General features: G+C 37.2%; 3 pseudogenes; all 3 read right to left on the reverse strand.

Annotated features, from left to right (window-relative positions):
• Positions 1-5,985: 5,985 nt before the first annotated feature.
• On the reverse strand, positions 5,986-6,932 carry LOC116521347 (annotated as a pseudogene).
• Positions 6,933-14,381: 7,449 nt separating this feature from the next.
• LOC116521348 lies at positions 14,382-21,995 on the reverse strand (annotated as a pseudogene).
• Positions 21,996-24,390: 2,395 nt separating this feature from the next.
• On the reverse strand, positions 24,391-25,667 carry LOC116521349 (annotated as a pseudogene).
• Positions 25,668-27,892: the final 2,225 nt, after the last annotated feature.

Genomic DNA, 27,892 nt, shown 5'->3' on the forward strand with positions numbered 1-27,892 from the left:
AACTGAAAAGGAAGCATAAAGTAATAAATGTGGATGGAAACAACAAGTATCGATTAATGTTTCTTATGAATAGAAAGAGAAAAGTATCTAAAAATAGAGATATGTCTGAGAAATAAAGAATAGAAAATAAGCTATTTATCTGAAGCGAAGATCACTTTTCTCTTAAAAAAACATGCTCAGAGAGCACTAAGAATGTTCCTAAAGTAATATCTTTATATCTCTAGTAATATGTAGAGGTCTACAGTGGCAAACCTTATGCCGACATTATCAGTCCTTATTAGTAAGAACTATAACTCAATAATATTGCTTGTCATGTATGACAATGAAGGATGATATTCTGAATTTAGTGCCCCTGAAGGATGTACATGTGCAAAAACACCAATCTCGCATTCTACCAATTGATTTTGTGGAGTTTCTTTCAATCTGAGATACTGATTATACAATGGGTACAAGATCACATATCATATTTTCAGTTACTAGAAATTATTGATATAAGTGATCTTGGAAATCACTATGGTTAATATCAAAGAAATATAGTTGCCCTTACATAGCTCAAAATAGGTGTTCATCATCGGGGCAGGGCCTGGGGATCAAAGCAGCAGGAAACCTGCCCATTAGCTGCACCATGTTAACATTCTGACAATAGTTCTCTACCATCTTGTTGTTTACTGTTAAATTACATATTTGAATCATTCTATAATATTTCCCATGGTTTTCTCTGTTATGTGCTCAGTATGATATGGGCAGCAGTATAAATTTTATAACAAATAGTTAAATAATATTATTAGGACAAACTAATCTGAAATTGGGGAATATAGCTAGCTAATCTTATTTAACATACATATTTATTAAAAGAGTGTGATCATCTATAACAATGCTTATGTAGAATGTGTTAAAGCTTTTTCTTGGTCACTTTTGGACTTCTAAACTGTACTAGTGACAATTACTGTAAATGTGCAGACAATTTTTCAAACATTCAATAATAGTACAAAGCTAATGTATTGTTGTGTCTGTGACTTCCTACTGCTTCAATGCTGGGCCACCAGTTGTGGTGCACTAGTTAGAATGCAGTACTATTCTGCTGACTGCTGGCTGCCTGCAATTTGGCAGTTCAAATCTCCCCAGGTTCAAGATTGACTCAGCCTTCCATCCTTCCAAGGTTGGTAAAATGAGGATCCAGATTGTTGGGGGCAATATGCTGACTCTATAAACTGCTTATAGAGGGCTGTAAAACACTGTGAAGCGTATGTCTAAATGCTATGCTTGCTGTATCACAGATCTGACTTTATCAAATTCAATCTTACAGACTGAATAAATGCAACAGTAACAGTAATGTAGAATAAATGTAGTCCTGTGCTGGATTTCTTGGTGTTTTTCAATATACTCAATCAACTGCAGCACAACTGGCACAATTCAGATACTGAAAAATAAAAACAAAGAGCCAGTTTGGTGTAATAGATAGAGCACTAGGCTACAAACGGGAGATTGGGAGTTTCCAACCTGATGACCTCTTAGTTATAGCTAAGTATGCTGATCAATGGTTGAGAGCCTTGATTTGCCTGTGGTGGGAGAATGAAGCCAACAGAACTGGTTGTTACACATTTATCACACTGATGATTCAAATATTACCATATATGTTATACATGAAAGTCATGAATGTTATTACATGAAAGTCAGTTTTAAATTTGGCTTAATACAATCTTTTATTAACCAAAACTTTTCAGAAAGAATACTTCATTTAATCTAAATTAAAAGTGCAAACTGCATTCAAAGTAGATTTCTGAAAACTTTGAAATAAAGTGCTATCAATTTGATAACTTCAGAAATAATATATGCAATACATATACTTTAGCACGTATGATATATATGGTTTAGTGATAATTGGATAATATTAAACATTTCATTTTAAATAGTGTACAATATAAATAGATTACCTTTGCTTCCAGAAGGAAAACCTCTAGTTTGGTTGCTTTGCAAAAAGTCTGAGTGGGATTTTTCTTCCATTGGATGCTTTTGAAATTTTATTCTGGATCAATAATATAAAATATAAACTGCACATATACATACATAGATGGGTATGAGATTCTGGTTTTGTTTTGGTCTGCATTTTTTCTTTACTTCCCCAAACAGCAATATTATTTTTATTACTCAAAAAAATAATAGTACAGTCAGTACATCCCATATTAAAAGCAGTATAACAAAATATGTAATTGTTTAAATGGGGTCATCATCTTTACAATTAAATGCAATCAATTTATCCATTGTTAAGCTATGTCAGAGAGGGATACCTCACAATTAGTAAAGAAAGAATGCATTAAATAAATCATGAGGATAACACACTCAAATCAAAAATCTATTATTTCTCTAAGTTATTCTGATAGTTCATACCTTTAGAAAATTTCTTGCCAAATCAAGAATGAAATTTAAGATAGAGATTTTAATTATGTATACTTGAGAAGCAGGAGATCAATTGAATTATTTAGATGGTTTGCAAGAAATAAATTGTTGGTCCCAGAATATATTTCAGTGATTTTCTAGATTTCATCATGTTTATAAAATATTATGACTGCCACTAGAGAAAAGAAGGAGCAATCCAAAGAGTATTGTGCTCCTGGCTGAATAAATCTACTGAATTTAAAAATGAAAACTATTTGTTGTCCCAAAGGGTGCTTTTTCAAGAGGCAGATGGACTTTCTATTTTTTTTCTTTGAAGATGTTTTGCTTCCTCTTCTCAGCTCTGACTGGTTGGTGGGAATGGAAGGATTATTCCAGCATCAGTTTGACTCAATATGTCAAAAGCATCTAGAACAGGGGTGTCAAACCAACATGTCATAGTGGTGTAAGGTGATATATTGGGACTTTTTCTAAAAGTTAGACAGGGGTGGGGCCAACATGTGATGCATCGGGCCACCCATTGGGCTGTGACCTTTGATCTAGAAAATTTTAAGGCCTAATGATATGGTTTTATCATTCTGACCATGTTTCATCCTCCAAACAATCTGTTTTAGACCCATCCAGGCTGCAAGGATCCCACAGCACATCGCTGCTGTTGCTGCCTCCATGCATCAGTTTTTGGCCTCAACATGTCCCATTTTTGGCCTCTGTGATTCAGGATTTTGGGTGGTTCCAGGTGGGTGATCACTGCACCAATCCCCATTGCCTGGCCACCACCAAAAAAATGTGATGCGCAGAGGCAAGAAACGGAGTATACAGAGGTTGAAAAAACATGATTCGTGGAGGCGGCAATCCATAGCGATGTCTATGGCAATCCCCACGCCTTGAACACGTCTAAAATGGAGTGTTCAGAGGCCCAAAAATGGACATAGAGGGGCCCAAAAAGGCGATGCTATGGCAAACCCACAGCCTGAAACAGATCTAAAACAGAATAGCAGAGGCTACAAACAGCCAAAGGTGGGCCAGGGCTACATTCGGTGTATAAAGATACACCCAAATATTCACCCTCTTTTAGGGGGAAAGTGCATCTTATACTCCAAAAATATGGTATGTAGAATTATTTAGAGTCATAATAAAAAAGCTATATAAATTATTTGTTAGCAACAATGAACCTATCCTGTTCTTGTAGTTTTATGTAAATACATAAAATTTATAGCATATTTAATATAGATAATGGCTGAAAACTGCATCCAAGGATAGAAAGTAACTGAATTTCATTTGCAAAACATCATATACTTTATCAACATGCTGCCATTCTAATAATACATGTACAGGGTGGTCATTCATAATATATGCCTATTTAATGTGTTTTAGAAGTTATTCTTAATGATTTCTTGATTCCTAGTAAGTACTTCCAACAAGTACACATGGAGACAATTTCAGAACCATTCAATAGTAGCACAAGGAAAATCATTATTGTGTTTATGTGCTCCCTATTTCTTCAATGCTGGTCCACGTAGTTGTAATCTATGACAGATGTGACATTATTACCAAGTGTGAAATAATATTTGTTCATACAGATTGAGTTCATGCAAATAGGTAGCACTAATGTAGAATGAACATAGCTTGGGATTGACCTTCTTCTAAGGCCTTTTTCTTGCCAACATTTTATTAACATTCTAGGTATTATTATCAGTGACTTGGCATGGGTAATGAGGGTGGTTGCCAAATATCCTTTTATGGATTTGGGTAGGATGTGTTAGTTCTTCTTTGAGTCCTATACTATTATCTGGTTATTATTAGTGGTGATTAGATCTAGGTCCTGCTTACCTCAATGCAGGGAATACCCACATACGTTTGCAAAAGAATAGCTATGCACTTACCCAACTATAGCACAAATGGAACAATTCATACATAGTAACAACACGAGAGAGCTACTTTGGGGAGATAGTTAAAATGCCTGGTTAGAAACTGAGAGACCATGGTTTCTACACCCCCTCCCATTTAGACATAAAGCCAGTTGGGTGATCTTGGGTCAATTACACTATCTTTCTCAGCCCTAGCAATGCCGAAGTATTTTTGCCAAGAAAACAGTATGAGTTTGTCCAGAAAGTCACCAGAATTTTTTTAAAAATACTGACTAGAAGGTACCAAATTTCAATCTACATTAACACCGAAACCACCAAGAGGATATTAATTTTAGCAGTATTTTGACATGGACAAGTGAGTGTGTTTTTTGTATATTGTCCTATCAGGCTTTTGTGGATTGTCTTTCTTCTCTTCTTCTTCTTCTTCTTCTCTTCTTTCTCTTCTTCTTCTTCTTCTTCTTCTTCTTCTTCTTCTTCTTCTTCTTCTTCTTCTCTTCTCCTTCTCCTTTCCTTCTCTTCTCCTTCTCCTTCTCTTCTTCTCCTTCTCCTCTTCTTCTTCTTCTCCTCCTCCTCCTCTCCTCCTCTTCCTCTTCCTCCTCCTCCTCCTCCTTTCCTCCTCCGCTCCACCTCCGCCTCCTCTTCCTGTGTTGTTTTTGTGATCCCTAACCTATCCTAGGATGCTTGCTATTCATTTATCACACACCACTGGCTGGTTGCCACTCAGTCAAATTTGGTATATATTGTACAGGAAGTTCATGGTTAAGAATTTTCCAGTTTTAAAAATGGTACATTTTCATGAAAAAATTGTCAAAAAGAATACCTTGGTACTTCATTTAAACTAGTACAAACTGCACTCAAAATCAGATATTTGTTTTGTTAATATTTCTAATACTTCAGAAAAGATACTTGCACATGGTAGAAAGAAATATAATTAAATAAATCTGAGAATAACATACCCAAATCAAATATCTATTTCTCCTAGATAATCAGATGATAATTCATTTCTAAATTGATTACTGTGGCAAAATCTAAATACTTTTATAATTTGTTTTATTTCATTAGGTAATAAGGAATTACAATAGAGAAAATCCAGGTATACCAGGCACCTGTCTTAGTCCGTCTATCTATGGGTGATCCTTTCTGTCTGTCTGTCTGTCTATGGATGATTCTGATATAGATATCATCACACTGATCTAAATATGCACTTCCTAGAGTCCAATCTAAAACTGAGGGACTGAATGTTCCTGCCATCCTAATATTTATACATATTTTAAATTTACATTGATTAAATGTATATTAATGCAAAACCTGGAATTTAGTTTATGTTTTATATACAGCATGATTGCAGATAGGAGAACTTAACTCTAAAGATGAATGAAACATCCTGTTTTGAAATGGGAAAATATGAAATATTATAGATAGGTTTCTTTTTCTTGTTGTATTTTTATATTTAAACCAAAGATATGGTTGTCCAAGTCTTAATGGATTTTAGTGGAAACACAAAAACTAGAATTTACAACAGAAAATAATACATTTAACATACTTGCCATTAAAAAAACATGTTGTAAAACATTAACTAGATTATACATTTCACATACACTTTGAGAATTTATTTTCACCAAAAAGTGTAAGTCTTTTTCCCAAAGAACTTTTCCAATAATTTTTAACCTCCTAATTTCCCAGTGTAGAGATAAGTGAGTTTAAAACTGCAGAGAGTGAGAGATCATTTTCTTTCACCAAAAGTGAACAGCTTTCTGCCAAAAATTACTTTCAATGTCATTTTAACTTCCTGGTTTCTCAGAGTATAAATTAGTGGGTTCAAAACTGGAGTAACTGCACTATATATGAGTGTTATTACCATGTCTCGTTGAGAGGAGGTACCCACAGTGGGAAGTATGTAGTTGAATAATACAGGAATGTAGAGTAAAGCCACCACAGTTAGGTGGGATCCACAGGTAAAGAAGGCTTTTTGCAAACTATACTGGGAATGTACTTTACAGAGAAGGAAAGTGATAATGTAGAGATAGGAGATGAGTATAAAGATCAAGGGGCCTATAACAAGACAGCAGGTTACAATATTAAGGAGTATGAGGTTGAGGTATGTGTTTCCACAGGCCAATTTTAACAAAGGTTTGATGTCACAGAGAAAGTGTTCAATTATATTTGGTCCATAGAAACAAAGATGAGCAGTCATGATTGCATGCATCAAGGCATGGGAAAAGGCAATAAACCAGGCAATTATTGTCATTATGATACATGCATCTTTTTTCATGATGAGAATATAGCGCAAGGGGTTACATATTGCAACATAGCGGTCATAGGCCATGATTCCAAGAAGTATGACTTCAGTGCCACCCATGAAGTAGAAGAAGAAGACCTGGACCATGCAGCAATTGAAGGAAATGGTTTGTAGTTCTATTAGAAATCCTTGCAGCATCTTTGGAACAGTTACTGTGGACTGAATGATATCAAGGCAGGAAAGATTTCCAAGAAAAAATACATGGGGGTCTGAAGGCGAGGTTCAGCTAAAACTACAATTACAATAGCCCCATTTCCCACTAATGTGGCCAAGTATAACAAAAGAAAAATTCCAAATGCTACATACTGGAATTTTATATCATTCTTTAGTCCCAACAAAATGAATTGTTCCACTTTGGATTGGTTCAACATAACTGAAAGGAAGCATAAAGTAATAAATGTGGATGGAAACAACAAGTATCGATTAATGTTTCTTATGAATAAAAGAGAGAAGCATATAAAAGTAGAGAAAGAGAGTAATAATAATGGAACATGACTAATATGATATGTCTGAGAAATAAAGAATAGAAAACAAGCTATTTATCTGAAGCAAAGATCACTTTTCTCTATGGTAGGAATTTAGGCATAAGCATAAGTAATGTCAATAAAGGAGATTATTTGTAACTCAGGGTTGGAAGTGAGGAGTCCTTGGTGCTTTTGAGTGTGATTGTTTTCTTGTAGATGTTTCATTACCTCAACTAGTTAACATAATCAGTACTAATCTTGATGATTTCTAACATTAATAAAATTACTTATTTTGCAAAATGAATTTTTTTAAGAAAAGAAAAAAAATCCATGCTCAGAGAGCACCAGGAATGTTCCTAAAGTAATATCTTTATATCTCTAGTAATATGTAGAGGTCTACAGTGGCAAACCATATGCAGACATTATCAGTCCTTATTAGTAAGAACTATAACTCCATAATATTGCTTGTCACGTATGACAATGAAGGATGATATTCTGAATTTAGTGCCCTGAAGGATGTACATGTGCAAAAACACCAATCTCGCATTCTACCAATTGATTTTGTGGAGTTTCTTTCAATCTGAGATACTGATTATACAATGGGTACAAGATCACATATCATATTTTCAGTTACTAGAAATTATTGATATAAGTGATCTTGGAAATCACTATGGTTAATATCAAAGAAATATAGTTGCCCTTACATAGCTCAAATATGTGTTTCATTCATCAGGCCTGGGGATCCCAAAGCAGCAGGAAACCTGCCCATTAGCTGCACCATATTTAACATTCTGACAATAGTTCTCTTACCATCTTGTTGTTTAGTGTTAAATTACATATTTTGAATCATTATATAATATTTCCCATGGTTTTCTGTGTTATGTTGCTCAGAATGATATGGGCAGCAGTATAAATTTTATAACTAAATAGTTAAATAATATTATTAGGACAAACTAATCTGAAATTGGAGAATATAGCTAGCTAATCTTATTTAGCATACATCTTTATTAAAAGAGTGTGATCATCTATCACAAATGCTTATGTAGAATGTGTTAAAGCTTATTCTTGGTCACTTTTGGACTTCTAAACTGTACTAGTGACAATTACTGTAAATGTGCAGACAATTTTTCAAACATTCAATAATAGTACAAAGCTAATGTATTGTTGTGTCTGCGACCTTCCTACTGCTTCAATGCTGGGCCACCCAGTTGTGGTGCAGTAGTTAGAATGCAGTACTGCAGGCTATTTCTGCTGACTGTTGGCTGCCTGCAATTTGGCAGTTCAAATCTCACCAGGTTCAAGATTGACTCAGCCTTCCATCCTTCCAAGGTTGGTAAAATGAGGATCCAGATTGTTGGGGGCAATATGCTGACTCTATAAACTGCTTATAGAGGGCTGTAAAACACTGTGAAGCAGTATATGTCTGAATGCTACGCTTTGCTGTATCACAGATCTGACTTTATCAAATGGGGAACAACATTCAATCTTATAGACTGAATAAATGCAACAGTAGCAGTAATGTAGAATAAATGTAGTCCTGTGTTGGATTTTCTTGGTGTTTTCAATATACCTTCTTCTTGCAGACATTTCATTAGCAGCTTGGAATACCATCATCAATGCCCTAACATGGGTAACGTGTTTTATATAGCTGCTTCTCCAAACAACCTTTTATGGATTTGAGCAGGATGTATTGATTGGGCTAATTTTTCTTCAGTTGGATATGCTATACCACCTGCTGCTTATTGTGATGATTAGATACTAGTTCCTGCGTATCTCAATAGCATTTTCTAATAGTGGGAACGGCCACACAATTTTGCAAAAAGTATCCATGCACTCAATCAACTACAGCACAACTGGCATAATTCAGATACCGAAACAATAAAAACAAAGAGCAAGTTTGGTGTAATAGATAGAGCACTAGGCTAGAAACCAGGAGATTGGGAGTTTCAACCCTGATGATTTCTTAGTTATAGCTAAGCTATGACACCTAGTATGCTGATCAATTGTTGAGAGCCTTGATTTGCACTGTGGTGGAGAATGAAGCCAACAGAACTGGTTGTTACACATTTATCACACTGATGATTCAAATATTACCATATATGTTATACATGAAAGTCATGATTTAGAAATTTTCAGTTTTAAATTTTGGCTTAATACAATCTTTTATTAACACAAAACTTTTCAGAAAGAATACTTCATTTAATCTAAATTAAAAGTGCAAACTGCATCCAAAGTAGATTTCTGAAAACATTTGAAAAAGTGCTATCAATTTGATAACTTCAGAAATAAATATATGCAATACATATACTTTAGCACGTATGATATATATGGTTTAGTGATAATTTAGATAATATTAAACATTTCATTTTAAATAGTGTACAATATAAATAGATTACCTTTGCTTCCAGAAGGAAAACCTCTAGTTTGGTTGCTTTGCAAAAAGTCTGAGTGGGATTTTTCTTCCATTGGATGCTTTTGAAATTTTATTCTGGATCAATAATATAAAATATAAACTGTACAGATACATATATACATAGATGGGTATGAGATTCTGGTTTTGTTTTGGTCTGCATTTTTTCTTTACTTCTCCATGGGCAATTGTTTAAATGGGGTCATCATCTTTACAATTTATCCATTGTTAAGCTATGTCAGGAGGGATACCTCACTATTAGTAAAGAAAGAATGCATTAAATAAATCATGAGGATAACACACGCAAATCAAAATCTATTATTTCTCTAAGTTATTCTGATAGTTCATACCTTTAGAAAATTCTTGCCAAATCAAGAATGAAATTTTAAGATAGAGATTTTAATTATGTATACTTTGAGAAGCAGGAGATCAATTGAATTTATTTAGATGGTTTGCAAGAAATAAATTGTTGTCCCAGAATATTTTCAGTGATTTTCTAGATTTCATCATGTTTATAAAATATTATTGACTGCCACTAGAGAAAGAAGGAGCAATCCAAAGAGTATTGTGCTCTGGCTGAATTTAAAAACATAAACTATTTGTTGTCCCAAAGGTGCTTTTTCTATTTTTTTTTCTTTGAAGATGTTTTGCTTTTCCTCCTTCTTCAGCTCTGACTGGTTGGTGGGGAATGGAAGGATTTATTCCACGCATCAGTTTGACTCAATATGTCAAAAGCATCTAGAACAGGGGTGTCAAACGAACATTGTCATGTGATATATTGGGACTTTTTTTCTAAAAGTTGGACAGGGGTAGGGCCAACATGTGATGCATCGGGACCACCCATTGGGCTGCCACTCTTGATCTAGAAAATTTTAAGGCATAATGATATGGTTTGACCATACTGACCATGTTTTCGGCCTCCGAACAATCTGTTTTAGACCCATTCCAGCCTGCAAGGATCACCACAGCACATCGCTGCTGGTCTCCATCTCCATATCATCATGTTTTTGCCTCCACATGTCCCATTTTTGGCCTGTGTGTGTCAGGATTTGGGTGGTTCCAGGTGGGTGATCACTGCAACCAATCCCCTGGAACCACCCAAAAATGTGATGCAAGGGGCAAGAAACGGAGTATACAGAGTTGAAAAACATGATTCGTGGAGGCGGAAATCCATAGCGATTTTCTGTGGCAATCCCCACAGCCTTGAACAGGTCTAAAATGGAGTGTTCAGAGGCCAAAAATTTGACATGGAGGGGCCAAAAAGGCGATGTGCTGTGGCAATCCCACAGCCTGAAATAGGTCTAAAACAGAGCATGCAGATAAGGTGGGCTAAAAGACCTAATTATGGCTAACAGTTCTATAGTTCACGTTTAATATAAAACTCTGATCAAAGTGAGGTTTTGCACCATTGGCAGAAAACAATTGCTGACAGTTGCTGAAGTGGCAGTAAGTATTTTTATGCATCTGGGAACAAGCCGACCCAGACAGGGAGTTTCCTGTTACCTTGCAAGATATGTCCCGTTTTGTTTCTCTATATGTCATGCATGATCTATAAGGCGCTGACCATGTATATTCTTGGAATAGTAACCGATGACCATCTGGCATAGACATTTTTGGTTCCTCTTATTACCTTATATGCTTAGATACTGCCTCTACAGATGTTGACGTAATTTGCACTATAATGTATGTCTTTAAGAACCTTTTGGGGTTCAAACTTCTTATGCTTGTTTGGCATGTTGAACCTGCGCATTCAATAAACTTTCCTATATTGCATCGCTTGGCTTCGTTGTCTCTTCTTTCCACTACACAGAAGCTACAAACAGCCAAAGGGTGGAGGCCAGCATTGGGCAGGGCTACATTTTGTGTATAAGATGCACCCAAATCTTCACCCATTTTTTAGGGGAAAAGTACATCTTATACTCCAAAAAATACGGTATGTAGAATTATTTAGAGTCATAATAAAAAAGCTATATAAATATTATTTGTTAGCAACAATGAACCTATCCTGTTCTTGCAATATTATGTAAATACATAAAATTTATACTTATTTAATATAGATAATGGCTGAAAACTGGATAGAATGTAACTGAATTTCATTTGCAGAACATCCTATACTTTATGAACATGCTGCCACTGTAATAATACATAAGTTATGCATAATATAGTCTAACATGGAGAGACACTATAACCTGGATAGCATTAACTTTTTTATTTATTCTTAAGCATATCACACAATTAAATTAAACCCTCCTGAATAAATTAACTGCTTGTAGTTAATTTACATTTGTGAAATATCTTGACTATTCATACCTTAAGAACATCTCCTTCCTGGCAAGAGTAAAATTTTCAAGCATAAGCAACAAGGTTAACAGGCCTAGAGTAGAATATATTTCCAGTCATTTCTGACTCTTCATATTAGTTTTCAAAACATTATTGGCTGTTATGGGACGAAAGAAGGAGAAATCCTTGTAGCAATGTATCCATGTGGGGAAAATTCTATTGAATATAAAAACAGCTTGTTTCAGCAATTAATGCTATTTTAGTATATTTTTAATGACCAAGATTATTTTTCAAGGTTTTTTTAGTAGTGCCACATTTTTTCTTATTGGCAATAAAAACAAATCAAAATACCTATTAAGAAAAAAAGGCTTTAAAATAGTAAAACAATCACTCTATGAATCAAAAAGAAAAGATCGGAATGGAAAACACAATCTATAAATTACTTTCAGCTTTCCAAGCAATTTTACACACTTCTTGGATTGGGTAATGAAATAAAAATTATTAATATTTAGGAATTTTGTAAACTGGTTGACTCCATATTTACACTTAGGCTAATCAGCAGTTCGAATTTTTGTTAAAATGTGTGATGGGACAATGGAGCTAGCAGAATTGATCATTATTTATTTATTGGTACACCACTGGCTAGTTGCCACTCAGTTATAATATTGGTATATATGTTGTACAGGGAAGAAAATGACTAACTAATTTTCAGATTTAAAATCTGGGTTAGTAATGAAAAGAAAATATATTAGAAATAATACTTCATTTAGTCTAGATTAAACATGTAAAATGCATCCAAATAGATTTTATTCTGAAAACACTTCAGATCTTCAGTAAAGTACCACCAACTTTAGAAATAATGTGTAATATGCATAGTTTTACTACAAGAATAATCTAGTCCAGTGATGACTAACCTTTTTGTAGCTGCATGCCAAAGTGTGCCCATGTTTTGCACCCATAATGCAAGTACGACCTCCCCACATCCAGCCCACCCTTATCAGTGATGTGTTGTGAGGTTTATGGCTGGTGAGGCAAAAAGAAAAAACATAGTGCACTCCACAACACTTGAATGTGGGCAAAAAAGTGCCCTGCCGCTATGTCCAACATAGAAGTGCTATGTCCGATGTAGAGGCAGGACACCTCTATGTCAGACATAGTGGCAGGGCGTCCTGCCTCTATGGCAAACACAGTGCCAGAGCGTCCAAAAGCCCTGCTGCAATGTCCGACATAGAGGTGTCCCACCTCTATGGCAGACACAGCGTCAGGGTGTCCAAAAGCCCTGCTGCTGTGTCTGACATAGAGGCATCCCACCTCTATGGCGGACACAGTGCCGGGGCATCCAAAAGCCCTGCCACTATGTCCAAAATCCCTGCTGCTTACGTCCAAAAGCCCTGCCGGTATGTCCGACATAAAAAAGTGTCAGCCCGCCAGCAGAGGCAAGTAAAACACACACACACACACACACACACACACACACACTACTTACAATAATACAATGTGTTGCATCCTCTTGACGCAGCTGGCAGCCAAGCCCGCCGTACAAGAAGGCTGATTGGTCCTGGCACGGCTGCCGCCAGTGGGAGAATTGTGGCCACCCCAGTAAACTAGCTGTCAGGCAGCGCTGTTCAGCGCACGGTACTGAACTTGCTGTTCTAATTACTAGTTTGTCAATAAAGGTTCCTGTTAGTTACCTCAGCGCCTCCTCGTACATAAAATTGTGGCAAAGGAGGGGGTCAGAGGAGGTGGACTGGGCAATGTCGGAAGTGGAAGTGGCAACTCCAAGTCATCGACAAGGAAAAACGCTGGAGGCCACAGATGAGGCAGGGGTCGGACCCTGGGTGGGAAGCAGACAGCGGCTCAATGCGTCCGTGTGGCCCATATGCTTACCCGGTTGGTAGTGCAGCCAGTAAGAATAATCAGTGAGGAATTCGGAACATCGGGACATACGGGGTGACAGGATGGGGGGGGTGGCGCGATCCTCTGCTAGAATGCCGAGAAGGGGTTTGTGGTCCATACGGAGGGTGAACGGGCCGCCATAGAGGTAGTGATGAAACCTCTTCACTTCAGCTATGGCCACCAAAGCCTCCTTGTCCAGGTGCTGTAGTTCCGTTCAGTCCTCGACAAGATGCACGAATAGAAGGCTATGGGGGCTTCTGACCGTTGGGGAAATAGTGGCTTAAGTATGGCCCCCACGCCATAGGAGGACGTGTCACAGAACAGCAGGAGGAGCAAGTGCTCATCGTATTGAGCGAGCATGGGGGCTGCTGTCAACAGGGCATTTGACAGCTACGAGCGCATGCGCCTCGAAGCTAGTCCAGACCCATGGGGGCGGAAGAATCTAACAAGTGATGAATGGGCTCCACCACCGATGCCTTGTGCAGAATGAAGGCGGCATAGAATTAAGCAGCCCCCAAAACGCCTGAAGCTCTGCCTTGTTGGGGGGGGTGGGGGCGTTGGTTGATGGCTTCCACTTTGGCGGGAGAGAGGTGGATGCCAAGGGCATCCACACGGAAACCCAGGACATCAACAGACGACATCCCAAGTTGGCATTTGGAGCACTTCAGGTGGAGACATGAAGCGTGGAACCTGGACAAGACAGTCCTGAGGGTGGAGATGATTCCTGATTGGTCCCGGGGCAGAAATCAGGACATCATTGAAATATGGCATCACGCCAGGATGCCATGGAGCAGGCGCTCCATGAGTCCCTGGAAGAGACCGGGAGCAACGCTGATGCCAAATTGTAGGTGCTTGCAGCGAAACGTGTCCAGTGCATGACCAATGGTCTGGGCAATGGCAGTGATGTCATCCACTGGCAGTTGCTGATACACTTGGGCCGGGTTCCAACTTGGCAAAGATCTTGCCCTGACCCAAGGAATGCAGCACATGCTGGATGATGGGCACCGGGTAGGGGGTGGACTCTGGAGCACCTTGTTGACTGTATTTTTGTAGCCAGCGCAGACCCTCAGGGAGCCATCTGACTTCAGTGGCAGGACAATAGGGGTCTCCCAAGGGACATGATCCATTGGCTCTAGAATGCCCTGGGAGATGAGTTTGTCCAAATCGGCAAACACTTTAGGTCGCAGCGCCAAGGGCACACTGCGAGCCTTGAGTCGAATGGGCACCACCAGGGGATCTAAGCTCAGGGAGATGGGAGTGCCCTTATAATGGCCCAGGGCATCACTGAATACATCAGCGAATTCTGAGATTAGCAGGTCCAGATCAGAGGCCAGCCTGAGGAATTGACACCGGTGATGGACAGGCCGAAGGCATGGAACCAGTCCAGCCCCAGGAGAGAAGGTCAAGGGATTCCTGACCACAATGAGGGGCAAGGGACCCTGGAACTGGCCATACTGGACCGGCAAGGTGAGGCACCCAAGGACTGGAATGGAAGTCCCCTGATAGTCCCTGACGGTGGCAATGGGCAGAAGAAAGTTGGTCCCCGCCTGAAGTGGGGGAAGAGCTGTCTCAGAGTGTCCCAGGAGATGATGGATCTCAAAGAGCCCGTGTTGAGCTCCATGGTGCAGGGTTGGCCAGCCAGTAAGACACGGAGGTGCATCTTACCCCAGCCCTCTGAAGCAGTCGAAGCGGAGTCCAGCTGCCATTTGGAAGTGAGCCCCTCGGTTCCGAGATGGCGTACCACCCTGGGTGGGAAGACGATGGAATGGACACAGGCTGGCGCCCGGCAGGAGCTCTGGCAGGGCCGGTGGTGTGGAGGCAGGGGAGTGATACACTGTGGTGATGTGTCCCTTCTTTCCACACTGACGGCAGAGGGCAGCCCAAAATCAGCAGGATGAAAGGGAATGGGCGGCTGCCACAAGTGAGATAGGCCCCAGCATCTTTGAAGGAGAGGGACCGGAGGCAATCCACCAAGAGGTCGAAGTTGGAACGAGGGTCTTCCGGGCCCATCTGGCAGTGGATGGAAGCAGGAGGAAGAGAAACCATGACCGAAGGAGGGAAATGGTGAAGATCTGGCGTGGACTGGTCAGCCATTTCATACGCTCGTGCCTCATCAAACGGTGATCTTCATAGAGAGCTCTGAGCAGGAAATATGTGGCGGTGGAGATTTATATCTTGGAGGCCGTATATATAAACTGCTCCAAGAGCGTGTCCATCCAAATCCAGGAACTCGCAGGTCGATGGCAGCGGTGGCAAAGAGCCACCACATACTGGGCTATAGACTGGCCCTCCCATTGGATACAGTGACAAAAATGTTGGTGCCTGGTGTAGCAAGAGGGAGCCGGCTCATAGTGAACCTTCAGGTGGGACAGAAGAATGTCGAACGGAACTGAATGGGACGGCAAAGGAACTGACAGGGCACAAGCGGGTGAAAACATTTCAGGCCCCGTGATAATGGAGAAAACTCCTTGCTTTTTGCCCCTCTGGAAGATCAGTGAGGCCGTGAGCCTGGAGGAAAATTTCAAACCTTTCAAGAAAGCATCCCAACTCTCCACCTCAGGAATGGTGAGAAAGAAGAAGTGGGCAGCAATGGCCGGGACGTGCACTGTGTCGACTCGCTCATCCTCGTCGCCAAGTTTTATGTACAGGAGGCGCTGAGGTAACTAACAGGAACATTTATTGACACTGGTAATACAACAGCAAGTTCAGTACACCGTGCTGGACAGCGCTGCCTGACAGCTATTTATACTGATAGCTTCAGGCGTCCGGCCAATGGGGTGGCCGCAATTCTCATGCCTTCCAGCAGCCGCGCCAGGACCATCAGACTCTTGCAAGGCGTGGCTTGGCTGCCGCTGCGTCAAGAGGACGCAACACAATTACTTTCAAATTACATTAATTTTGAATTCCCTCCCTCTCCCTCTGACCCACATACCTTTTCAGCGTTTCACTGAGATTTCAACTCTGCTCTTGGTCTGCCATGATGAAAATGTAAAAATATAAAAGGAAACAGGCAGAGCTGCTGAGGTCAGGCTGGGTTAGCTGCTGCCAGAAGTCTCCAATGGATGACTCTGCTTAACTGTTTAAAAAAGCCTCTAAAAAACTGTCCTCTACAGGAGGCGAGAGAACCTTGTGTCTCATCTACATAAGGAATTTTTCAGCTTTTAACTCCTTGTTAACTCTGCTCGAGTGATCATAACGATAGACTAAATGAGGCATGTGTTCTCCCAGCTCCTCCTGTAGATGGCACTTTTTAGAGGGCTTTTTTAAATAGTTAAGCACTAAGCAGATCATCTACTGTGACTCTGGCAGCACTACCTCAGCCTTTTGCCTTTTAATTTTCTTTCATGATGGCCCTGCCTCCCCTGACTGCACATTAGTGACCTTATGCATGCATGCATGGCCCCATACATCGCACCTCCCTGCACAGCACTTGCAACCCCCTTGTTCTCCCCACCCTACCCACATTGCATGCAACCCCCACATGGCACCATGACCCCCCCTGCACATGTGCACACATTTCCTGCATGCAACCCTGCCCATCGAGCATGCACAGCAGAGACCTTAAAACCAGCTAGTTGGTGGAGGCAAGGTGGAGCTGAACTGGATGTTGTCTGACATGCCTGCAGGGAGGGCTCTGTGTATCATAGTTTCACCATAACATATCTAGTCAATATTAAACTTTTTCATTTAAAATAACTATATATAGAAGCTGCTTATCTCTGCTTCCTGTACTAGAACCTATATTTTGGATGCCTTGCAAAAAAGGCTAAGGGATTTTCTCCATCAGATACTTTTGAAATCCTACTCTGGACTGGTTAAAAAAATCATACAGATAACATATGAATGGGTTATATATGTTTTGTTATTATTTTGTGTTTGTCTGGCTTTTATCTTTGGTTAGTAGTAGTTTGATTACTTCAAGGTATTACTGACTCTAAACAGATTTTAACAAGTAATGAAACAGAAAATGTACAAATATTTTGCCATTTTCAGAATATTTTTAAGTGAGATATGTGAGTTCAGCAGCAGCAGTAATCTCAATATATTTGTGTATTTCATGGTGAGTATTCCATATTTTCTTATGGTTCTCTCCAGCTGAATTTATCCATTGTTAAAAACTTAATAATAGGATACCTGCAGAATTCCATAACACAAAGAAAAAAAAGGTCAATAAAATTCTAAAATAAATTCCAATCAAACATGTATTGGTCTTAGATATTTAGACAGTTCATATCAGAAAAACAATATATTCTCATTGATTATGCTACTTTGAAAAGCAGGAGAGCCACTCTGTGTATTAGAGGGGTTGTAAGAAATAAACTGTTAAATATATTCTCAGTAATTTCCTAGATTTTATCGCAAAACATAATTGGTAGCAAATGGAAAAAAGAAAATGTAATCCATAGAGGTATCATGCTCCTTTGTAGAGAACTCTAACCAAATTTCAGAATGTAAACTATTTGGTCTATCAAATGATATTTAAGTATGCTTTAATAGGTAAGATTAATTTTTTCAAGGCAGTGTAATAATATTGCAAAACTCATCCTGACTAATCTCAAAACAAATCAGTCTGCTACGATTTATTAAAGATAGATCAAAACAATACATTAAAAAAACTCATTCTCTCTGTCTGTCCTCTCCCTCTTTCTTTTGTGTATACATAAAAGGAATTTAGTAAAATATTCCATTATAATAAAAAGTAAATAGAGTTCATGTTGCATATTCAAATTATTCACTAAGTTCATTTTTTATACAAGTAGATCCAATATCTTCCAACATTGATTGTAATGGGCAAAAGAAAAAAAGTACTGTCACTATTTTATTTCACTGACTGTATGATAACAATATAAATTCTGATTGTGCTCAACCCATTCATTTCAAGTATTAATCAATGATTAAGCTAGCTATGGCTATAACACAAATTAGAATAAAATTTAATATGAAAATGGTAATCTCCTAGTCTTCATCTGTGTTTTCTGATATGGTATTATCTATTGACTCTTGAATTTATCTATTTTGTAGATCTCACTGATTGACACATATAGAAATTTACCTAAAATTGATGAAATAAATGCTGGTTTCCAACCAACTCAATATTTCAGTACAGGAAAAGTTTATTTAAACAATTCATTGCACAGGTTGGAATTCATTATTTTATGATTTAAACATAGCATGCTTAAGTAAGAAGGCGTTTACTTTAAAATATGAATGAAATATTCTGCTTTGAAAATGGGAGAATATGTAAAGTAAACATTATAGAGGTTTTTTTTGCAGTATGTTGATATTCAAAAGCGTGTCAAAATGAATGTATTTCAGTAAAAACAAACAGCATTAATAGCCAGACAGAAAAAAATACATATTTAAATATTTGCCATCAAAATGTACTAAAAATTAATAGATTATGTCCTTTTCATTAATTTCTTGATATGTCCATCTCAAATCAATAGATTAGGTAATGTTTTTCATTAAATACCACAGAATTGTCCCCATGTACTGAGTTTATTTCTGACATGTAGGAAACACACATATTTTGATGTATAATAGCATTTTTAGACAGATATAATAATGTAAACTTAGAAAAGGTACCTAAAATACTTGCCTGTACTTTAGATAATTCTTGAATGATTGCATTAAAAAAGAACTTCAAAATATTGAATAATTATTTTAAAATGGAAGAACAGAAAGTTATAAACACTCAGCATTTCCTCTTCCACAGATGATAATTTTTCAAATTACGTTTCTTTAATCACTGAATGTTTAGTGATAATGAAAGAAAAAAATCACAATATGATAGCCTTCACATGGCAAACTTGATTCAAGAGTTTGGGATCCCAACCTAATCTAACTTTCCTGAGTTGAATGAAATATATACATAACTAAGTATTTTTGGAAGAAGATTCTATTATTGTTGATCTTTAATTGATTTGAGAAATCAGAATGGATGACCAAGTCCATCCTCATTCATGAAATCTCAATGAAAGTGATTCTTCAGTAAAACTTGAGCTACTTGTTTTCTTGTTTCTTACTTAAAAACAGATTTTGTAGGCACAACATACATGGAAAACATCATGTAAAATTAATATATTTATTATTTAATAATATTATAATGTATTGATGAAATTCTTACATGTGTATATACAAAAAGCTTTTTTTAAATGTCAGCTCTGTGAGGAATATATGGTACACTTATGAAATTATCTTTTTAGATAGGAATATATTTCCAATATTTCCTTTCACAAAATGGGTAAGACTTTTTGCCAAAAAACTTTTTCATCCCAACTTAACCTCCTGGTTTCTCAGGGTATATATAAGTGGGTTCAAAACTGAGTAATTGTGCTATAAAGGAGGTTACTATCATATCTCGCTGAGAAGAGGTCCCACAGTGGGAAGCATGTAATTGATAATACAGGAAGTAGAGTAAAGCCACCACAGTTAGGTGGGATCCACAGGTAAGAGAAGGCTTTTTGCAAACTATGTTGGGAATGTACTTTACAGAGAAGGAAAGTGTAATGTAGAGATAGGAGAGAATATAAAGATAAAGGGGCCCATAACAACACAGCTGGTTACAATACTAAGGAGCATGAGGTTGAGGTGTGTGCTTCCACAAGCCAGTTTCAACAATGGCTTGAATGTCACAGACAAAATGTTCAATTAGATTGGCCCACAGAAGGGAAGATGAGCCATTGCCACTGCATGCATCAATGCATGGAAAAAAACCAGTCATAAAGTGGCAGTTGCCAGTAAAACACAACACTCTTTTCTCATGGTAACAGTATAACGCAGTGGGTTGCATATGGCAACATAGCGGTCATAGGCCATGATTCCAAGGAGAATTCCTTCACTACTACCCAAGAAATATAAGAAGAATAGCTGACCCATGCAGCCATTGAAGGAAATTGTTTGTGGTTCTGTTAGAAATCCAGACAACATCTTTGGAATAGTTATTGTGGAGTGAAAATATCAAGGCAGGAGAGATTTCCAAGAAAAAAAATACATGGGCTGTGAAGGCGAGTGTCAGCTAAACTACAATCACAATAGCTCCATTCCCCACTAATGTGGCCATATAGAGTAGGAGGAAAAATGGCAAAGAATATATACTGAAGCTCCAAATCATTGTTCAGGCCCAAGAAGATGATTCTTCCACTTCCGTATGGTTCTTCATTGCTAAACAAATAGATGAAAATGTGACAAGAAATAACTATTCAAGATTTGAAAATGATTTTGCAAATAATAAAAGCAGGCATTGTTAAAAGTAAGAAGAAAACTACCATAGAAATTGCTTAAAAAGATATAGACATAATAAATAAGGGATAGGTTAAATAACTCTTTACTTTGGCAAAGCACAATCTCACTGTGGTAGAAATGAAGGAAAAGATCATTAGGATTTCAATAAATGAGGGATTTTTAAATGCAAATATATTTTGAGATCTCCAATGCTTAATAAAAACTTCTTAGTAATTATATCATATATCTATATCAGTTCATATATATAAAGGTGATTGTTACTACTGAAGGAAAAGGTTCCTAAATTTACTGCCGAGTTTAAAACAGGTAACTAACTTAATTCCAACATTTCCTTTCCTTTCCTTTTAATTCCATTATTTCATTTCAAATTGCCTCAAAGTGTTTGCCGTGAAATGAATGAATGTCTCTTAGGTATCTTCATTTGCACAATAGGGAGAGATGGGTTTTTTTTGTTTTCAGCTGCTAGAAATAATGCAAGAGTCTTGGAAACTAATAGTACTGCATTCAGACAAATTGACCTGCTATATTAGGAAAGAAACTGCAAGGAGAAACAAACCAGAATATGAAGTTGACATTGAAACTAATTTTGTTTAGACTACCCTGCTTTATTAAATTGTGAAATGTTACAAAATGTTTTACATGGGGAGGAATTAATTAATATATTTCCAATCTTTAGTCTTTGATCACAAATATAAATACATATTTATATGTATTTACCTATGGTAAAGTTGGAAACAACATCCCAAAATAAATTGTAACTTAACGTCTTTCAGAGAACATCCCAGATTTCTCAGTAAACTAGTCACCTGGTAACTACAGATGGTGACATCTATAATTTAAGTTAAGAGATAACCTGGACAATATTAAACTTTCTTTTTCTAAGCAAAATTCTTAGAAGTTTTAACTTCTCGAAAAGGAGTTGTATCCATATAAACATTTCAGGAAGATTTTGTTTCCAGGATTTTTTTTTTAAATCCTAGTTTGGACCAATCAACAAATAACCATAAATGCATAGTCCTAGATTAATATGTGTTAGGTTTGAGGGGTCTGTTATCATACTGAGCATTCCATTTCTTCCTTTTAGGTACTTCAGTGAAATTATCAGTTGCTAGCTATAAAGGATACCTGCATGTTTCCATGGTGAATAGAAAGAATGGATTCAATAAAAAAAATCCTCTCAATAAAATGCCCAAAGTAATATCAATTTGATTATTTCATTCAAATTCTTCCACTTCTGGAAAAACATACCTTAAGTACAGTACATTTTTGTAAAAAATTTTATCAAGTACATACCTTAAGAGAGTATCGGTTTCCCAATTACTATGAAAATTAAAGATAAGTAGAGTTTGAGAAGCAGAAGATCAACATTGTGCAAGTTGATCTTGTGCAAGAAAGAAACTTTTAAAATATAATACATCAGTAATGATTTGTTTCTTTCAGCACATTTATAATTTTTTTCTTGGTTTCCACTGGGGAATAAAAGGAAGAATTCATGATGCATAATCCTCTATGGGAATATAGCCACTGACTTAAGAACGTAAACATTATCTCCACCATTTCGGTATTTTTAATGAACATTTTTTTCTCTGTAAGATATAGCAAAATTCTGTCTCTCTGTGTGTAGTGTGTGTGTGTGTGTGTGTGTGGTGTGGTGTGTGTGGCCAGTTCTAGAGAAGCAGACATTTGAGTAATTCATAGAACCAGCAAATACCACCTCTGCTGGCCCCCACCCCATGATCCTCTGCCTCCCAAGTCCCAGCTGATTGGAGGAAATGGGGATTTTGCTGTAACCTTCCCCTGGAGTGGGGTGGGAATGGATATTTTACAGTACTCTTTCCCTGCCATGCCCACCAAACCATGTCCACCAAGCCACATCCACAGAATTGGTTAGCAAAAAAAAAAATGAATCCTAGTATTGGTGTGTAATGTATATATGTATATATATATAATGTGTGTGTGTATGTTGTGTGGTGTGTAATGTATGTGTGTACATATCTATTCTCTACTGTTCAACCTTAAGGGAAAAGTTAATTTTCTAAGACAGACCAGATTCTGGTTGTGTTTGTTTGTTTCAGGATCACAATGTGCACACATGTTGTATCCTATAATGCCTTCTATAACATTTTGTAGATTTTTTATCAAGACATGACCACGTTCTAGCGACCAATTAGATCCCACAGATTAGGCCTCCTCCGAATACCATCCGCTAGCCAATGTCGACTGTCCAACCCCTCAGGGGAGGGCCTTCTCTGTGGCTGCTCCGGCCCTCTGGAACGATCTCCCCGTGGAGATTCATACCCTCACCACCCCTCAGGCTTTCCGCAAAGCTATCAGACCTGGCTGTTTCAGCAGGCCTGGAGCTGATGAGTTCCCAGCCCCACTTGAATTGTTGCAACTGTTGCGTTTTTTAATCTGTTTTTTGTATTTGTTTTGTCTTTGTTTGTTTGTATTCCTCCCCCCACCTTGTTTGTTAGCCGCCCTGAGTCCCTCGGGAATAGGGCGGCATACAAGTGTATAAACATAAACATTATAAAAGTAAAAGGGGCAGCTCTACAATTGGAATTCTTACTTAGATTTATGCTATTGCTATAATAATGAAAAGTAATTGGATTTGAGATGGGATACCAAAACGAATACATGTTTAAATTACCTGTTGTTTAACCAAGTCTAGGGACACATTGTCTCAGTGTCTAAGATGCTGAGCTGGTCGATCAGAAAGGTTGGCTGTTTGGGCAGTTCAAATCCCTAGTGCTGCATAAAAGGGTGAGCTCCTGTTACTTGGAACCACCGTTGGTTGGAAGGTAACAGCGTTCCATGAGCCTTCAGTGTTTAGTCCAGGCCGGCCACATGACCATGGAGATGTGTAGTTTTGATGGCCAGATTGCAATATTTCAATATTTTTTCTTCGACTCTGCCATCTCCTAGTACAGTGGCCCTCGACAACTGTGATATCTGGTGTGTTGTGTTTCAAATGATGATCCATCATCATCATCATCATCATCATCATCATCATCATCATCATCATCATTATCATCTTGTATATTTTATTGATTTTATTATGTTGCCTTAATATAAATGAGTGGCTATATATTTGAAGTACTTCAAAGCACATGAGGGTAAACAAGAAGCAATGGATAGAAATTAATCCAGTAAAGAATCAACCTAGAACTAAGGAAAAATTTCCTAATAATTATAACATTAATCAGTGGGAATAAGTTGCCTCCAGAATTTGTGAGTGCTCCAACACTGGAGAATTTAAAGAAACTGATTGGACAACAATTTGAAATAGTATATGATTTCCTTCTCAAGAGTGGACAAGAAGAGGTTGGATTAGAAGGTATCCAAGGTCCCTTCAAACTCTGTTATTTGATCATTTATTTATTTCTTCTCGGCTTTATTATTTTTATAAATAACTGACACAACACAAGACTCTTTCCTTTGTCTATTTTCCCAAAAAGAACTCCATGAGGTGGATTGGGATGAGGGAGATTGATTAGCCCACCTGGCTTGCATGCTTTAAGGTAAGGGTGGAATTCACACTCTTGTTTCTAGCCTATGCCTTACTGCTGGATCAACTTGGTCTATAGATATAAATAGAAGAAATAGTTAGTTAGTTAGTTAGTTAGTTAGTTGTTAGTTAGTTAGTTAGTTAGTTAGATAGATAGATAGATAGATATATAGATAGATGATATATAGATAGATAGATAGATAGATAGATAGATAGATAGATAGATAGATAGATAGATAGATAGATGAATGAATGAATGAATGAATGAATGAATGAATGAATGAATGAATATGAAATGAATAATGAAGTACAAACATATCAAGTACTGATGTGTCCCCATTATAAAATGGGTTATTTCCCCAGGATATCTTTTACCAAAAGTCTTTTTTTTCCCCAATAATTTTTTCATTATCATTTTAACCTTCTGGGTTTCTCAGTGTATAGATAAATGGATTCAAAACTGGGGTAAATGCACTATAAAGGACTGTTATTATCACTCACGTTGTGATGGGGTACCCATTGTAGGAAGAATGGAATTAAATATACAGGAACATACAGTAAAGCGACCACAGTCATATGGGACCCACAAGTGGAGAAGGCCTTTTGCCAACCCCTCCTGGATTTAACTCTTAAAAGAAGGAAACTAATATATAGAGGTAAGAAATAAGTATGAAGATAAAAGGGCCCATAACAAAAACAGGTAGTCCCAATAGTGAGCATTATGAGGTTAAGGTGTATGTTGCCACAGGCCAATTTTAGCAAAGGCTTGATGTCACAGACAAAGGTTCAATTTGATTTGGTCCACAGAAGGGTAGATGAGCAGTCATCACTGCATGCATCAAGCTTGAGAAAAGCTGGAAGACCAAGCAGTTGCTACCATTAGAACACAGATCTCTTTTTTCATGATGAGACTATAGCGCAAGGGATTGCATATTGCAACAAAGCGGTCATAGGCCATGATTGCAAGAAGAATGCCTTCAGTACCACCCATGAAGTAGAAGAAGAAGAGCTGGACCATGCAGCCATTGAAAGAGATTGATTGATACTTTATAGAAATCCTTGTAGCATTTTTGGAACAGTTACTGTGGGAGAGAATGAATGTCAAGGCAGGAAAGATTTCCAAGGAAAAAGTACATGGGACCATGAAGCTGGGGTTCAGTTAAGACCACAATGACAATAGTTCCATTTCCCACTAATGTGGCCATATACAACAGCAGAAAATTGCAATATATATATATTGAAGATCCAAATCAATGTTCAAACCCAGCAAGATGAATTGTTCAACCTTCGTTTGATTCTTCATTACTAAAAAAGGAAGAAGAAAGTCATAGATATGTAGAGATATAAACCTTCAGTGTTAATATATGCTGTACCTGAACGAAGAATAAATCAATTACCTGTAATATATCACTCAAAGCCAAGATTGCCAAAGAAAAAGCTTCATACTTTGACTATGCAATGTGTGGTTGACCAATTGCAAAGTCAATCATGCTGAGAGTGATTAGTGGAAAAAGAAAAAAGGCTACTCTAATACCTGATGAATGGACACTATAAAGGATAACACTGGGATACAATACAGAAGTGCATGGAGAGTGTTGATCCAGAGTGGGTGATGGTTGGACATGATTGAATGGCTAACAATGATGATGATCAGTAATATAAATAAAAAGGCAGCTAAGAAGCATAAGGACAGTGTAATAGATCTAGCAATCTAAAATTTGAGTAAAAAGAGTTTAATTAAATGTAGTAAAAACAGGAGGTAAAATAGAAGTAAACTACACTAACATAAAAGGGGGGGGGGCGAGCATGTCATAATGCCATCATTCCAAAATTAGAATATCTTAGTCCTTTTTATCAAAAGAGACAATGGAAATGGGTTCATTTTGACCATAAGGACAGCTTCTCTCCATGAATGGAATCTTACTGAACCTCCCATATAATACTGGCAAGGTAAAGCATTGAAATGAGCCAAGAAAAATGTTTTGCAGTATACAATGCAAATAAGATTAAGTAAGTAGTTGTAAATATAAAGACTTCTAATTAAAAGCTGACTATATTGTTCAGATCTATCCACTGAGCAGTATGAAAAACTTTTACATGGATTTTGTAGTTCTCTCTAAACCTAAGAACAGCAATGAGTAGATAGGAAGGCAGCTATAACAAAGGTGATTTGAGGTTTTCTCTCTATGTTTGTTTCTATATTGCTGGAAAAAAAAACATCTAGGGTCTTAATGTAGCCAATATTTCACTAGAAATCAGAAATATGAGCCAATAAGAAAGTAAACAAATTCTGATCTTACCTCCAGTGGAATCCAGTATGTTTAAACACTTTAAACACGGAATGGGATGCAGAGTCAAACAAAAGCCAATAACATCTGAAAACTTTGAGTCATGTGTATGCATACATCATTGAAATGTAGTTTTAATTTTGAAAAAATTGATAATGACAGGTATGCATCTGTCCATTTTGGAGAACAAAATGCTCTATGCTTGGAGCTATTGCTGTTGTTAATGAAATGGCTATATTTGCTTGAAAATAAGAAATGATGACTAGGGCAAAGAGGTTAAAAATGTGGCAGGAGAATGATAATGGAAATTGACGATACTTAAGAAACAATTTTTTAAAAAAAATTATCTGAAGCAAAACTCAGTTATCACAGTGGTGGAAATTAAGAATTAATTTGGTACTTTCTTAATATTGGCTACACTAACACCCCCAGATGTTTTTTTTCCCAGCAATGTAGAAACAAACATAGAGAGAAAACCTCAATCACTTTTGTTATGAAGAAATGTGAGACTGTAACTAACTAAATCAATTCATAAATTCAACAGAATTGTTTAGAGACCTATAATAATAAAGCTTATGTAAGGAGTGGTTAATTTGTTATTTTCCCTGGCATTTTATGTAAATATATAAAGGTAGACTACATTTAAACTTCAGTTTGAAGCCAAAAATGGCATCCAATATAGACTGTAAGTGATTCATTCAGAGAATATCATATACCTTTATGAACATGCTGCCATTGTACTTATACAGAAATAGTGTAGAATTAACAGTCTACTCTAACATGGAGAATATTGTATCATTAATCATAATCATTATTATTATTACTATTATTATTACTATTATAATTATTATTACACAGAAATAGATATTTAAATCCTGAAATGGGCTTCTGACTCAACAGTTTTAGAGACAGTCTCAGGAAAATTTTTCTCTCAGATTCTTTTGAAATCTTAGTTCATTCCAGCCAACAAATATGTCAATAGGTCTATAAAATTGATATATTTGCCATATTCCTGCCATATATCTATATATCTATATCTATATCTATATCTATATCTATATCTATATCTATATCTATATCTATATCTATATCTATATCTATATCTATATCTATATCTATATCTATCTATATCTATATCTATATCTATATCTATATCTATATCTATATCTATATCTATATCTATCTCTATCTCTATCTCTATCTCTATCTCTATCTCTATCTCTATCTCTATCTATCTCTC

This window comes from Thamnophis elegans, chromosome Z (genome assembly GCF_009769535.1).
Source record: "Thamnophis elegans isolate rThaEle1 chromosome Z, rThaEle1.pri, whole genome shotgun sequence".
NCBI lineage: Eukaryota > Metazoa > Chordata > Lepidosauria > Squamata > Colubridae > Thamnophis > Thamnophis elegans.